Source organism: Theobroma cacao, chromosome 8 (assembly GCF_053813885.1).
Source record: "Theobroma cacao isolate CCN51 chromosome 8, ASM5381388v1, whole genome shotgun sequence".
Lineage (NCBI taxonomy): Eukaryota > Viridiplantae > Streptophyta > Magnoliopsida > Malvales > Malvaceae > Theobroma > Theobroma cacao.
In genome coordinates, this window is record NC_142646.1 from 11,166,333 (window position 1) to 11,181,287 (window position 14,955).

Genomic DNA, 14,955 nt, shown 5'->3' on the forward strand with positions numbered 1-14,955 from the left:
AGAGATTGTTGGCTCCATAAGTTTTTTATGATAATATAACATTCCTACTCATTTATGTCTAACTTTACTACTTGAGTGTGCAAGATAAAAATGTATGTCAATAATAAATTAATCACTGAAAAGAAAATATCAAAACTCACAAGAATAAGGAGTTACAAATGAGCCACAAAACAGAAGCCTCTTAGTTGAATAATCAAGGGAGTTAGTCAGCTAAAATTCAAAAGTGAAGTTGGCCAGTTCAAGGACAGTAAGCTCTTAGTCAGTTGAGGCCTTACTCAATTGACTAAGAGAGTAAAGCAAATTGTGAGACAGAGAAAACTTAGTCAACCAAGAAGCATGGTTAGTCAACTAAGAGCTCGCTGCTAGAAAATTTAATTTCAAGATAGAGAAAACTTAATCGATTAAAAAGCATCGTTAGTCAACTAAGAGCACACTATCTGAAAATTTAAATTTGAATGCTTGAAGACAGACTAACGGCTAGAATTGACTCCAAACTGTTTCCAACAGTTTGAAGCTGTCAACATCCATTAAAGTTAGTTTTTCAAGTATAAAACACACCCCCAACGACTAAGAAGAAGATAAGTTGCTTCCGAATCAAAAAGAGCTCAAAAATAGCAAAAATTCTCTCCATACTTCTTGCACTTCACTCCAATCTTTGTAATAGAGTTAAGCACTTCATCTTGTACCATTCAGATCAAGTTAGTGATCATAGGTACTTCTCTATATTTTTTTTCCTTGATTTCTTAGAGTGTGCGAGTCACTCTAATGGGATTAATCAAGCTTGGGTTAGCTTGATTGGTTGTATAAGTTCTAACTCAGCCTACGAAAAGTTAGATTTGGGTACTAGTTAATCTCGAGAAAAATCATTGTTAAAGGTTGTGGCTGAGCCTGTGAAAAGCCATTGTAAAATCTTCGTGGAAGCCACCGTTTATAGTGATTTGGTTTGGAAAATCCTTGATTGGAAGATTAAGGTAGTGGACGTAGGTTAAAGAGACCGAACCACTATAAATCTTTGTGCATTGTCTACCCTCTTTATATTTCAATTCATTCCTCTTTAAATCATTCTTTTGTCTGGAATTTAAGTTCTCATCATTGACCTTTAACTTGCACTCAATTAGAAGTCAAGATTAGTGACATTCACAAATTGCTTTTTACCCCCCTCTAGCACACTTCTTTGGGACCAACATATCTCACATCATATGCAAATCAAATCAACGAGTGGTCCTCCCCTGGACATAGTCAAATCATGCTCAATGGCTAACCGACGAAGAATCAAATCACACTTAAGGCAAAACCACTAGCGAAGAAATAGGTCACGCACGTGTCGAAGCAACGGGCGAATAATCAAATTACACTTGGAGCCAAAGCAATTGGCGGAGAATCAAGTCAGCAACCGGAGCAATCTCCCAACATTGACATTACCTAGAGTAATCTCAATGGATGGCATCAAAGCACTGCAGGTGGGAATCATAAGTGGGATTAACGCCATCGTCTCTACTGACCATCATGTCTACAAATACACACATAGTCACAAAGGGATGAAACTTTACTCCACCAAAAATCATATCAATGTTCGAAATTCATTCCTTAGACGGAAACACAAATCCACAAATAAGGTGATCATGCCTTTACCATTCACATTTTCCTTATCAAATCTCAATTCACATTTGTCGAGCCTCAATCGTCTTTAGGCTCGATTAGGTTCTAAGTGTCTCTAAATCTCCAAGGCATCATTTAATTAAATTGTCTCAACATATCATTCACCTAGGATAATCTACTCCTAGGGGTTCATCATAACCTCTAGACATCCTAGTCTAAACACACACAGCATAGGCCACCCATGTGGCTCATATCACAGCACACAATCACACAAGATTCGCATATATACATATACACATAAATTGTTCTCTAGCCTAGGTTCATTCATCTAGGCATACATATTTCATTCTAATATCATAACAGCGCGTCTATCATGCGTCGTGCATTACATGCATTTTATTTAAACCCACTAACAATGACAAATTGGAGGTAATCCCACCACCGAGCTTAACTTTAGCCTCCAACCGTCCTCTAGCTCACCAACATGTCCAATTACTTTGTTTCCCCCTTAGAACACATGAAACATCCAATTATTTGTTAAATCCTAGCTTTAAAAAAATGTCAGTTTTTCCACTATTAACCAATCTTAGCAATCCAACCATTTAAGCTCAAATTCTTTATTAACAAGCTAAACCCATACTTTAGAAGCTAGATTGCATGAGTCTTATCTCCAAATTCTCCAATCCAAACCAAAGAGGGAAAATTACCAAATTTGGAGAAAATCAAATTTTTGAGTTATTAATCGATTAAATTGAAAAATAATCGATAAAAACATTAAATCTTACCTCCATGATGGTTTCCCAAGCTCCAAATAGCCTTAAATGCCTTTAAATATCAATTTGGGGGTTAGGGTTTTGAGTTTTCTAGAGAGAGAAAGGAAAGAAAAAGTTGAGAGAGAAATAAGGCAGAATCGCCCGAAACTCCTTTTTATTTTTACTTTTCCTCATTGATGTATCGCTATATTGCCAAATGTATGGATACATCTACCCTAATTTTGAGTAAATGTATCTATACATTGAGGCAATGTATCGATACATTTCAGGCAAAATGATCTTGGGTATTCTCTGCTTCAAATGTATCGATACATTGAGACAATGTATTGATACATGTTCATCAATTGCCAAATCAATCGATACATCCTTAAATGTATCGATAGAATTCCTCCGATACACCCCATATTGCTCTTCTTGCCAAGAATGTATCGATACATCGGGGAATGTATCGATACATTTTCCCAGTAAGTAGTTTTAAGCTTCCAAAACTTTCAAAAATCTAAATTTAACACCCCAAAATCATTCCCTGTTAATATCACACTTCAAATCATTCATTTAACTAATCCCATACACATAAATCCACAAATATAACATCAAACTTAAATCAAAACCTCAAACTATAAGATTTATCATATATTTCCTCAAATTTTGCCTAAGTGTCCATTTATCTACATATATATCCTTCAACACTTGTCACACATAACATATCATCCATTAACTTAATTTACATCAGAAATTGGGGTGTTACAGTATTACTATCAACTAAAGTCAAGGTCAAATACTTGATAAAGGTTGGTTTATATTTACCTAAATCGGTTTTCAAACATGGTCAACTATATGTTGCTCTTTCAAAAGTTACTTCACATCAAGGATTGAAAATTTTGATCACAAACAATGATGGATAACCTTTAAATGAGACAATAAATATTGTATACAAAGAAATACTTGATAATTTACCTTTAAGTATATAACATAACTTCTAAACATTCATTTCTTCGTTTATTGTAACACTCTTTTCTCTATTAACTTTTTTTTTTGTTTAGTTCATCTTAATTTTATTAATTTACATTTTTTTCCTTTACTTCAATGCATTTGTTTCAATTAATCTAAACCTCAATAATAATTTCCCATTTTCTTACAACAGAATGATCCAACAATTCAATGAAACATTGTCTTTCTTACACTTACCGGACAAGAAGATCAACCGAAGATGAAAGTATTACATTTTTATCAACCAACAACTTCTTCACAATCAAAATATCTCTAAGCTATGACTTTTAAGTTATTCAAATACATGTAAATAATTTTTTCTTATACAATACAATGCTCATAAGTTTTTCCATACGACATACTTTATTTTTTTTTTCCAAAAGTGATAGCATACTATGTCATTTACGATGGATATTGAATATTAGATTCTTCCTTACCATCAATATATATTTTAATGTAAATAATTTAGTTGATTGTGCTGTTTTGATAACATCACCTAAATAATTAAAGTTAATAAGTTAATAATTTATTCAACTATATTCTTCTAATAACATTAAACAGATAATTAAACTTCTATTCAAAATTATGATAAACTTTCATATAATATTTTGAACAATGTTCACAAATTACCGATCTCCCGACCCAACCGCGGGAAGCACTATAGTATCTAATGTAGAGGAACTTTATGTGGAATAAATAGGCGAATGACTTCTTTGGGCCAACATTGACTTGCAACGCAACCCAACCCAACCCAACCGAAAGGCCGAACTCACTAACGCCCCAAAATCTCACCCATCTCAGTCATGCCTGATTTGGCGGGAATCTTCAGAAAACGCTAAACACGAAGTAACCATCACATCTCCAAATCAAACAAAATTAGAAACAATAATAATAACAAGACTCCTTCAAGTTTCAAATTCAAACTTCCTACAACTGCTTCTTCCTTCTCCAACACTCTTCATTTCTTTCTATAAATACCATCACCCTAACAGATAATCTTTTATCAATTTACCATTTGAAAATATTCCTCAAAGAAGCCAATTATGTACGTGATAAAGAGACATGGGCGTCAAGAACCAGTTCATTTCGACAAGCTCACCGCCACATTGAAGAAGCTAAGTTACAGGCTAAGCAAAGACCACTGTGACCCGGTGCTTGTGGCTCAGAAGGTCTATACTGGGATCTACCAAGGTGTCACTACAACGCAGCTTGCTGAGTTAGCCGCTGAAACCGCTGCTTCTTTGACTGCTAACCACCCTGATTATGCTTTGGTCAGTTTTTTTCTTTTTCTTTTTTTGGTTTTGGCATCTGCGTTCAAATGGACTTGGTGGGCTTCTTTTTCGTTCTTCATTGTGTTTTCTTTTGCTGAGAAATAATTTTTCCTTTTAAATTTGATAATTCAATATAATGTGCTACAATTTTTAATATATTGAATAAAGAATTTTTTTGTCCAGTAAACTAAAAAACTGTTCTTAATGCACTTGTATAGGCCTTTTACTTGGATTGGTTCTGATTTTGTGTGTGTGTGTTCGACTGACGTTGAGGAACAGTTGGCGGCAAGAATAGCTGTTTCCGATCTGCATAAAAGTACTAAGAAGTCGTTTTCAGAGACGTGAGTTTGTTAGTTGTAACTCTATGTTATAAGGTTCTGTTTATCTGTTTTAGTGGTTATATATTTGAAACAAAGCTGCCAATGGATGGTTTTGGTGCAGGATTCAAATCATGTATAATTACATAAACAAGAAGTCTGGAAAGGTGGTTCCTCTTATTGCTGATGATGTTTATGAAATAATAATGAAGGTAATACCTTCTTTTCAGCAATTTTTTCCCCTCTTGTCAATTGACATATTTTATTGGCCAAACTATCTATAGCATCTGTAACTTAGGAAGGCCATTTACATAAATTTTTTTTTAGTCCATTTAGATTGCTATGCCAAGATTAGTTGATTCCTTATTTTCCTTTAACTTCTGCAATGATCCACAATGCTTTTTATGTCTCTTAGATGCCTTAGTTGAATGGTATGGGCGTGATTAATGTTAGTGATTGTCTTACATTTATTGCAGAATGCTGCTCGGCTGGACAGTGAGATCATATATGACAGATTTTGAATATGATTATTTTGGCTTTAAAACCCTCGAAAGGTCTTACCCACTTAAAATGGATGGCAAAGTTGTTGAAAGGCCACAACACATGTTGATGAGGGTTGCTGTTGGTATCCATATAGTTGATATTGACTCTGCTATCAAAACATACCATTTGACGTCTCAGTGTTGGTTCACTCATGCTACTCCAACCCTTTTTAACGCAGGAACTCCTCAGCCTCAAGTATGATCTTGTTATGTTTCTTCATCTGTTTGTTAATCAATAATTTTTGCCTTTGTTCTTTTTAAATTTACCCATGTGGTTATCTTTTAACATGGCAGTTGAGTAGCTGTTTCCTACTCTGTATGAAGGATGACAATATTGACGGCATATATGATACTCTAAAGAAATGTGCTGTTATTAGCAAATCAGCTGGAGGAATTGGTCTTTCCATTCATAATATACATGCAACAGGAAGTTATGTTTGCGAAGAAAATGGGACTTCCAATGGCATTATTCCCATGCTCCGAGTATTTAATGATACTGCTCACTATGTTGACCAAGGGGGTGGTAAAAGAAAAGGTATCTACACATAGTTTTATTCTCCTATGTAATTTGTTTATTCTGTAATTTTTGTTCTTAATGCTATTCCAATCATGTATGTATCTGATGAATAATGTGAGTATAGTTCCATTTTATATGCATGCAAAATCATGTCTAGTTTATGGTCAAAAGTTGCTGGGTGCTGCTGTATTTTGATATGAACTTTTTTTTCCTCAATTTAGGTGGGTTTGCTATATATTTAGAACCATGGCATGCTGATATCTTCGAGTTTCTAGATCTCAGAAAGAACCATGGAAAGTTACTGTTGAATGTACTCATAAGCTAACCTATAATACTGCCTCCTATATATTTTTCCTTTTTCACTTTTATGGTAAGTTATGAGAATTCTGCTTATTTTTACCGAAAGCTTCTAGTTTTAATATATTAACTCTTTTTCTTTCTTGCAGGAAGAATGTCGGGCTCGAGATCTATTTTAGGCTCTTTGGGTTCCTGACCTTTTCATGGAAACGGTTCAAGGTGATGGAAAATGGTCCTTGTTCTGTCCTTCTGAAGCTCATGGTCTAGCTGATTGTTGGGGCGAAGAGTTTAAAAGATTGTATACCCAATATGAGAAGGAGGTAATGAGACTATTTTCCTTATTGGTCAAGATATTAGCCTTCACATTGTTGGCTGATGGTTATATCCATTTTTTTTGTAAACTCAGGGCAAGGCAAGAATGCTTATCCCTGCGAGGAAGCTATGGTTTGAGATTCTGAATTCCCAAATTGAAACAGGGACTCCTTATATGCTTTTCAAGGTATTCGTTTTTTTTTTTTTTCTTTTTATGTATTAATTTTAAACCTTATATGTTTTTCAAGATACCTTGGTTTTTTGATGTAGGCTCTTAACAATAATTCATGGTTTGAAATCTTTGGTTTTTTGTCTCATATATCTTAGTTTTGCATGCACAGGACTCTTGCAACAGGAAAAGTAACCAGCAGAATCTAGGCACCATCAAGTCCTCCAATCTATGCACTGAGGTTATTGAGTTCTCAAGTCCAACAGAAACTGCATTGTGCAATCTGGCATCTATTGCCCTGCCCAGATTTGTCAGGGAAAAGGTAGGCCTTTTAGATCTTATTTGTTGTCAAATAATTCTTGATAGTGTATGATTGACTTTTTTGTTTCGTTTAGGGGGTTCCTTTGGAGTCACACTCATCAAAGCTTGTTGGAAGTAGAGGTTGGAAGAAAAGATATTTTGATTTTGAAAAATTAGCAGAGGTATTTTATTGTTGATGCTCTTTGTACAAAAAGTGATTGTCACATATAAAAACAAAATAAGAAGCAAGTCGATGCATATTTGTTTCACTGCGCTTGTCTATAAATGTTAAAATTTAAACATCAAACTTTTATTTGCTGTCTCCTTGTAAAGTATTTCTTCCTCTATGTCAGGAATATTTGGACTTCTGAAATGGCTTTTTTTTCTCTGATAGCGTTCCCGCAACTGTTACTACAAATCTCAATAAAGTCATTGATGTCAATTATTACCCAACTGAAAGTGCAAGGAGGTCAAATGCACTTCATAGACCCATCGGTATTGGAGTTCAGGGTCTGGCTGATGCCTTCATCCTGCTTGGCATGCCATTTGATTCTCCAGAGGTTGCTCTAATTTATTTGATTTTCTTTGACTAATTGATTTAGCTTGATTTAAATCTTGCTTTGTTGAATACAGGCTCAACAGCTAAATAAGGATATATTTGAGACCATCTATTACCATGCATTGAAAGCTTCTTCTCAGTTGGCTGGAAAAGATGGCCCTTACAAAACGTATAGTGGGAGTCCTGTGAGCAAGGTATTTACGTTACATACAATGCCCAACAGATTTCATATGGAATGCCCACAGTTTCAGTTGTTCCAAGCAAACTCTGGATGAGTTGCATTTCAGGAAATTTTTTCTCTATAAAATAAAAACAATCAAATCTCTTAAAATATTATTATTTGATCTTTTTTCATGTAAAATGAACAAAAGAAATGTGGTTTCTATGATCGGAATTGATATTCTTAATATCCTGTCATGGTAGACTGGAATTTTTTACCATGTACTCGACTAATTATGTCATGTTGTTCCTGGATCATTTCAGTGAGTATAATTATGATAGACATAAATTTAATGGGCAGTACCATGCAATCTTCAATTGTCAAACTTCTGTGATGCATGCCATATTGCCCATAGAAAGAGATATGGAATGAATAAGGACAATGGGTTTACAAAGTCGAAGTTCACTTTCGTTCTTTTCATTTAGGGAATACTTCAGGTAGACATGTGGGGTGTAACACCATCAGATCACTGGGATTGGGATGGTCTCAGAGAAATGATATCTAAGAATGGAGTGAGAAATTCTCTTCTTCTAGCACCTATGCCAACTGCTTCAACCAGTCAGATTCTTGGCAACAATGAGTGCTTTGAGCCTTACACCTCCAACATCTACAGTCGAAGAGTTTTAAGGTTTTTATGGTTTTTTTTTTTTATTATTGCTTAACAGTCCCCCTCCCCGTGTAGAGATAATGACCACATTATGTGGCTTAAATTTCACATGTAAGGATAACAAACTTATCATCTGGCTTAGGCGTAGCAAGCCTATGGTGGAGGGGTCAATAAACAAGGGCAGCTCTTTCTATGATACTAAGTTAAATTTGAAAACCCATTGATAATAGATGTAGAGTCCCTCCTTATTTTCAAGTGTCTAGGATAACCTGAATTTAATCAGTGTTTGATTTATTTTACCACCACTTAAATGTTCTTTAATAGACCTAATTAATGCATTGTACACTTTGTGAATTGCCAGCCATTTTCAAGCACTACTGCAAATGAATTGAGCTTCATTATAAAATCATTTGATGAAATCTTCCAAGTGATACTTGTTCATAATGAACACCGTCAAATTTGAAAATCCTTCGAGGAGAACTAGGTTTGGAAAGGTTTACTGAAAATAGCGCATTGCATTTAATGTTGATTATTTTTATATGACTTTGACATTGCCTGGATGAAAACAAAAGTGGAGACGTTTTTATTTGTCATGTTGTGAGAGATGGATATCGTTCTTTGCTGAAAGTCAACTAAAAAGAATGGTCTTAAGTTGAACATTGGTTTTTAGGTAGATTTTGTTTTTGTTGGTCTGGAAATTTTCTCTGAACCGGTGCCTCTTTCTATTGGATTCAAACAAGCGAGTTGCATTCATTGAAGATGATATATAGTTTCTTTCTATTTTTATTTTCCTATCTTTGGGTTTATTTCTATAGAGAATCATGTTTCTGTCAGTCTGATGATTGGACATTGCTAGCATAGTGGATATATACTGAGTTTGATGCGGAGAATGACTTGATAGTGACAGCACCTGGCAGTAGATTATTGATATGCGGCGCTGATATGAAATCAGCCATTAACCATAGATGTTTTTGGACTACTTTCTGATAAGCACTTTCTTTGTCGCCTTTCCATTGTAGGCAAAACTGGTAAAGTTAGTATTGAGATTGCTTCAAGATATTTGTACATTATTATCCTGACTCACTTTAAATCATGCTAATTACAAGAAATTCATGTGAAAGCAGGTTAATTATTCTAAATGAAGACCTGCTGAGAGGACCTCATGCTGAGGAAAACTTAATCATATGCTGGTAGCTGCTAATTCATTCTCTTTGTTCAGTAAGAAGTTGAAATGCTGTTAAATCATATGAGTTGGTTCTACTCGTGATCCATGATTAGATTCAACTGTTAAAGCCCCCAATTGTAGAGGCTTACCTAGCTGCTTTCTTACTTCGTTCACAGGAAAGAAAACACATGCTCCAATCTGAATGTAGGAGCTTCTAAAATTCTGAAATGGCAGGCTGCGGGTTTACTGTAGCTGAAACTGCATTTAAAGTGTTGCTTATTTATCACTTTCCAGACTGTTTTAGCTTCTATCTCTAGATGAAAAAGACTTTTAGAGGCATTTCTTTTGACTCTGCTATTTGTGTTGTTATTTGCTCTACTTATTGGTTACGCTGCTTATTTCTAGTCCAAAGGGAAAAGGTAAGAGAACTTCCCTACGTTTACACCCATTTGATTCCATTGGTCCAAGTGCACCGCATCCAGGACAGGACAAGGATAGATTTTCGACTTTCTGCTTGGAGCACGCATGTTAGTCGTTTCAGTACTTTGACGGAATCATCCTGCAAGAATTTCGGAGTTATTACATGGCAATTCGAAGATATCGCCAGCACTAAAGATGAGGACAAACAAGAAAGAGCCCAACTTCAAGAAGTTGGAAGTGCTTTGATTTCAAAGTCATTTTCAGGACACAAGTGTTGGAGCTTATCTTTGCAACCTTGATTCATTACTGTGCTCTTTCGGCCAGGGTGCTGTAAAAGTGGACCCTTTTTCTACCAGGATTTCGGGAGTTAACAACCTTAAAACCTTGTGTGTATGTGCGCGGGGCATGCGTTTCAACTTTGTGAAAAGTTTGACAAATAGAAAAGCCAATGAGAAGCCACCGCTGGACAATCATACTTTTGACTGGGGGCTACGCTCTCACGCTGATCCTAAACCAGGTTCACAATGAAGCTAGCTATGGATGGAAGTGCCCGAGTGGGGTTTTGAAAAACAAAAAGACTTTTTAATGGAATGTTTCTATTTCTGGATGGCCCAGAGAGCGGAATGCCAATTGCCAGAGCCTCAGGCCTGGGTGGAATGGTGAATGACTGTATAACATCTCTCACCAAAAGAGGGAAAATGACCCCATTGTCATGAACAACGTGGTATAAAAAAAAAAACAAATAGGTGGGGTTGACAGTGAAAGGCCGGTGACTGAACTGATGAAAATGTTGAGATGCAACGAACTTGAACACAATGAATACACATCACAAGTGCCAGAAGCGGCTTATAGTGATCTAATAAGTCATTGCAAATTTGACTTCTCAAGGGTTTCTTTCTCTTTCTTTAGCTTCACTTTTGGTCTCACTAAAAAACTGGTTGCACCGTCCATGCTGAGCTGCAAACCAAAGGTCCTTGTCAGATAGATTGTTCATGGTCACGAGGAAGAAAGACAAGGCCCTCAAATCAGCACATGCTCATTTCTTTTCTGCGTATGAGATTTGGCTAACGGCGCTAGAGGATCTCATCTTTGACATTTTGAGTTCAAAATCGTTTTCTACAGAATCAAGACTGGACTACTTGTCAAAGTACCTGCTAGTTTGATAAAAACTGGAAACATATATTTTGTTTTAATTAGTAAAAAGAGAATTCATTTTAACTTTTGGCTACGTGTACATACTCTGAATCACATGTTCAGATATTATTGATTTATATGGTCCAATAGAATTGATAAAGACCTACTAAGCATTTAGGGAAATTGGGGTAGAAAATATATATCCAAAATTGAGCCTTAATGCTTTTGCTCTAAAAACAGAGGAGAAATAAGCATCAATGAGTTAAGGGTATCTCCGTACCAATTTTGACATTTGCTCAGGATTGTATATAGTTTAATATTGTCTCATTGCTTTATAAAATTTGAGATTTTGAGATTGAATTTAGACATTGTATAAGAGAGAGAGAGAGTTTCATTATGTAAATGACCATGGAATATATATATATATATATTTTAAAAAAAAGTGGTTTTATATGAATAGAGGTGTTCATGGGCTGTTGAGCTTGATTGACACCTTTAAAAGCAAGTTCGGCCCAACTTGATTATTTAAAATTAATTAATTTAAATTTTATTATTAAAATATAAAAATTACAGTAAAAAATGGTGCCCGCTGTCTTTTATTTTAATACAAATAGTGATGAAAAAAATAAGGTTTGTAAATGTTTGGCTTTATTATGATAAAGGGACGTGACAAGATAAAATGTCCACTTAAAAACCCATCCTGACAAAAAAATAAAATTGAATAAATGCATAGAAAACATAAAGAAAATTAAATAATTGTCGACGTTGATTTTGCTTCATAAAATTCACATTCAATCCCAAAATTAAACAAACTTAGAAGCCTACTTTTTGATCAAAACAAATTGTTATTGTAAATCCTATATCTGCTTTAACCAATATTGTGTTTGCTGCCAAAGTCCAAGAACCACGCAATCCAACAGAATTCCAAATGCAATTTCCTAATGGAGCCTTAATCGAAGCAACTTATCAATTGTTCTTTTTTCTTTGTTTGTCTCTTAAAAAGAAAATATGAAGAAATTCAGTTTATTAAGCATTTTGTTGAGGACCACTGACACCGGCAAATGCTTTCTTCTTTGATTGTTTCGAAAGTAGACTAGGGCATATCATACAAAATATCTGCGGGATTTTCTTGTAAGGGATTGGATAATGTTCCTTTCTATTAGGATTTGGCCATTTGTTGTATATCGTTGATGGATTAATCCACGCATTCATATTTATGGGCAACATTAACTGCTAGAATTGTTTTGGGTGAAGTAGGTTTTTACATTGCCCATATCAAAATAATTAAAAAATAAAAATAAAAAGATATAATATTTGAAAAGATTCTTAAATTATTTAATAAAATTCAAATAAGTCATTATTATTCTTTTGCATTCAATCAAACTTATTCATTTTTAATTTGAATCAAATAGACTTATGACTAACGATTAATTAATTATCATTAGTCAAAATGCTATTTGTCATTTTATATTTACGTGATATTGAGGTGTAAGGTGAAATTATTAATGATCATGTCATCATGTCATGTGTTCATTTATTGTGATATATTAATATATCACATCAATATCATGTGATATAAAATAACAAGTGATATTGTGATTAATAATAATTATGTATCTATTAGTTATAAGAACCTATTTAACTCAAAACAAAAATATAAAAATTTGATTGAAGGTAATAAAAAAATAAAAATTTATTTTAATTTTTCTAAATAGTTCATGAACTTTTTTTTTAAGTATTATATCAAATAAAAAATAAATCAAAACAAAACTTTTAATAACATAGATAAATTTCAATATTTTATTTGTATTTAGACATTAAAATAGCTGTCAAGGTTAAATAAATAAATACTACTGAAGAGATTGGTCCATCCAATATACCGTCGGCAAAACCAGCTACAGTTGGTTTTAGTCCACGTTGTATTTGATTTGAGTGCCGATCTTATGGTGTAAAGATGAGTTAAATAATATATAGAAAGATAATTAAATTTCCAATCCACTTTATCTACTCCTAAATTTGCAAATGGATGACTTCAAATTGATTGAATAGAATAGAAAATTAATGCATGCATCTACTCCCAATTTAAAGTGCTAATCGATTACTTTCCCTTTTTAACTTTGGCCTTGTGTTTCACACTACTTTCTTGTAAGAAATTAACAGGAAAGTTCATCCATAACCTAAAAGCCATAGAGAAGAGAACGTTGGAATGTCACTTTGGAAAGTAATCCCCCATTATCAATTCAGACTTCAAGCTTCTGAATTCCACATTTTACATCTAAGTCTACTTAAAGCTAACTTCTATGAGGGTTTGGTTCATCTCATCAGTGACAAATTTTATTTATGTATTCGTTTTTTTTTAGTTCACAATGCAAAGCGTGATGTACGGAAAATGGGGGTCCATTTTTTTTTTTTAAAGGCAAAAAATGGGGGTCCATTTAACCTACACATTTATTTATTATATTGTATATTGGAATATTCTTGATATAGATAACTAATTTATACCCATCCAGATATTTGTATTCTTTCATCGAAATTGAACTATATTGTTAACAAATTGTTAATAAAGAATTTAATGGACAAAGAACTTGGACTAAAGCTTTTGACACTGGTATCGTGTCATTGGCTTCTTTTAAATCCGACAAATGAAAAAATAAAATAAAAAATCATAATCAATGTATTGTTGAGAAGAATTAAATTACGAATCATATCATATAAATAATTTGATATAATTGTATCACGTTATAATTGTATTATATTTGTCGGTGGATGTATTGAGTGGCAAGTTAAATGAATTGCTTGGAGTAGCTGTAAGTGCTGATGGCAAGGAAGTTAAGGATGCTGCTAGAAATCCACCATGGGTGCAGTGTTGCTTGCTATCTCATTACCTCAAGTGCTGTAAGATCTGTGACACCAAGCTTGCTGATCAACGAGTTTGACTGATGGATTGGTATCCAGAGGAACTCTCACTCGGTAAATTACTTGTATTATCAACTATATCACTGAGGATTCTGTAAAAGAAAAAATAAGCATCTGTCTTTTTAAAAAAAAAAAAAAAAGTATACACATTATCCCCTCTCCGTACATAATATGGGTTCTACTTTTCCCTTGAAACAGTAAAATTAAAGGTCGAATTATGACAAATGCTCCATGGGAATATAACTAATGGGAATTTGATTACACGTGGAGCTGAGTATGATTTCGACCATCTTTTCCCCCTATTAACACGATTTGTTTTATTATAGCTTATACGATTTAATCATTCTTTGTTTGTTATCGTCCCTTGTACCATTTCTTGGCTTTTTGTCTTTTGAGCATCTCATCTTCACTTCCAAGTCTTTGAACCTGACCCCATTTAGGCCATTCGGGCCACCTACCTCCAAGCCAAGTCTCTTTCCCAAGTCAACTTTGATTCATTTAACTATTATTTCTTCTTTTGACTGAGATTTTGATAATTTGTTCTTTCTAATTAAATTAAATTTTTGCTAATGAAATTTTGTCTTGATGATAAAGAAGAGATTTTGAACTTTTAAGTTTCAAATTCAAATTTCATCGTATGTGAATTTAATCTAATTTTCTGTTAACTTGTTTAATTAATTTATACGCTATTGATTAATTTTAATAAATATAATATGTGTTTAGGGTTAAAATTATTTGAATGTAACTGAACTTAATGTGTGAAAATTATGAGGAGTGATTGCTTTTATTAGCTCCTTACATGGGGAACTAGCAAGTAATTATCAAAATGCGTACGGCTCCAAGGCAG

General features: G+C 34.0%; 1 pseudogene across 1 annotated transcript; it reads left to right on the forward strand.

The window, feature by feature from the left end:
* Positions 1–4,351: 4,351 nt before the first annotated feature.
* LOC18592661 (ribonucleoside-diphosphate reductase large subunit-like) lies at positions 4,352–8,819 on the forward strand (annotated as a pseudogene). The gene is made up of 13 exons (XR_016027959.1): positions 4,352–4,633; positions 4,913–4,974; positions 5,075–5,162; positions 5,427–5,688; positions 5,787–6,027; positions 6,231–6,319; positions 6,456–6,626; positions 6,713–6,805; positions 6,960–7,109; positions 7,183–7,273; positions 7,487–7,647; positions 7,721–7,840; positions 8,292–8,819. The product of XR_016027959.1 is annotated as a ribonucleoside-diphosphate reductase large subunit-like (transcript).
* The last annotated feature ends 6,136 nt before the right edge of the window (positions 8,820–14,955 follow it).